The sequence below is a fragment of the Vigna unguiculata genome, chromosome 3, assembly GCF_037176805.1.
Source record: "Vigna unguiculata cultivar grain cowpea cultivar isolate G323 ecotype 2 chromosome 3, ASM3717680v1, whole genome shotgun sequence".
NCBI classification, from domain to species: domain Eukaryota; kingdom Viridiplantae; phylum Streptophyta; class Magnoliopsida; order Fabales; family Fabaceae; genus Vigna; species Vigna unguiculata.
Window position 1 is genome coordinate 21,725,797 of NC_140794.1, and position 2,358 is coordinate 21,728,154.

Sequence of the window (2,358 nt, forward strand, 5' to 3'; positions counted from 1 at the left end):
TTTTTTTCAAATCTTATTTTTTGTTCGTTGTCCTGTCACAATTTTGGTTGCGACATTCTCATATCATTGTATTGTACTTTTCTGACTTAGTATATAACTTAACATTTTAATTTTGCTGGTTTTTATATGCTAAAACTGCCCTTTTAAAGTTAAATTTGATTTTTAGTTCTCCATGTATTCATTGAATATGATTAGTATAAATCATTTGTGATGTTCATTTTGAATTTGCTTAAATTATTGCATATGGTTTTGCATTTGCATTAGTAGTTTAATCAAACATAGAAATTATATAAATCTGCTTCAGATGTAGTGAAATATGTTCATTTAGGTTCACATGCATGAATTCTAGTTTTGCATCTCTCTTTGCATTTTAGTCGCATATCTCTCATTAATTAGATAATTTAGACAAGTTGCACTTCATTCCTTCATTGGTTTCCTTTTAGTTTTAGTAAGAATAAAAATGCAAAATAAAAGCTTAAATGTCTTTCGAGATTGAGATCTTGCACGTAAGGAGAAAAATGAGGGAAAAAGAGGCACTAAAAGATTTTTTAAGCAAATTTACATTTGACATGTAAAGGACAAACATAAAATAGGGTTTCTACATCCAACCCTTACAATACATAAATTTACAATTGTTGAGTACATGTTGATGTGGACGTCCTCATCACATGTCAAACATAAAATTATGCCATACTCTTCAACAAACATAAAATTTACGCCTTTCCTATAAGGGTGAAACATAAAGATCCTATTTTACATCTTTTCTTTATAGGTCTGATGTAAATATTGACCATTTGATGAATCACGTCCCAGGGGTCCTCATCCTAGGTCATGGTTTAGACCAACCTTTAATTTTTTGATTTTAAATTTTTAGATAATTGTATAGTTTAATAATGTATGGTGTAATTAGCACTCATTGGGCTTATATCTTAGCCCACGTTTTAATTGTTGTTTTCTTTGTAAGTTGATTGGTCTAAGAATATTTCCACCAGCCCAAACACCTTAAGCGTTAATGTGTGAGTGGGCCAGCTATGATACTTCATTTTGCATCTAGCGTTCCGTGTTTGGGCCGAGTCTCAATATCACCTCAACAGCCCAACCTACATCCAACAGCTTGTTTCAATACGTCGACGAGTTTGGAATCAAGTCAATAATCCAGAAAAGGCTTGTGTCGTCTTCCTAGTCTGCTAGGGTTCATTACCACCTAAAGCCATCCCTTTCTATTTGGGTTTCAACTTTCTTTCCTACCTTAGCACCTAGGGTTTCACCTTACCTCATATTCTTGCTGTTAGGATCTTGATTAGACAGCTTCCACTTCATTCTCTTCCATTTACTTTTCCGACTACATTTCTCCATCTATAAAAGGCAGGCCAACCTCTTGTAAATGTACATATTGATGAATATTGAGAGGATTATCCACATTTTCGTCTAGCTCACCTTTCTAGTCAAGATCTCTAAACCAGTTTTAGTGGATTGTTGACCACAATAGTATTTTGTAATGAATCCAATCCATGACAAACAATTATAAAACACAAATATTTGAAGAAAATAGGTTTCCCTTAGGGTTCAACAACAATTGCTTTCTTCCTTACACTTTCGTCTTCAACACTTCTCCTTACCCCTGCACGAGAAATCCTTCCTTTCGATGCTTGTGATTGTTCTATTAAAACCGCTTTTCTCTCTCACTTGTTTTCCCTTTTGCCTTTCTCTTCTCTCACTCTTCCCACTTTTGGCTTTCGTAGGGAGGGTGGAGATTTTTCAAAGAAGACGACTGGCGATGTAGGTTTCGTAAAGAGGGGTGGGGAGTCTCCAAGGATTTTAGCCTTTCTTTCAATGGTGTGGGAGTGGTTTTTGCTCTAAAACTACCTTTCTCTTTTTTTTGTTCTCTCACTACTTTCAAACGTTCCCTTTCATTAAGGTTCTCTTTCCCTTATGTGTCACTCCCATTTTTGCAAATAGAAGAAATTCATAATTCATTTTTCACGTTAGGGAGTATGGTAGGAGTCAAAAGGAAGGAAATATTTTGATAGGCACAATGGGATTAACTATTTTAATGTTGGATATTTTAGGGAAGAATGGGGATGACTGCTTAGGGTAAACCCTCTAGGTTATATAGGTTTTCTTAAGTGCTTAGACGTGAGAGGGGAGAAAACAACAAGGCAAAGGACTCGAGAGAAACCCTGAAAAGTGAAGGTTGAGGATGCGAGGTGTAATTGGAAGAACTGCTGAACCAGGTAAGGGGAGCTGAACTTGGTTATTCTCTTTAGCCTATTGCTGTTTTTGTTTTTTTATTCACGTTCTTACCATTGACGCTTGCATGCTATGTGTTTACTTACTCTGCATGATGTTGTTGAAAGG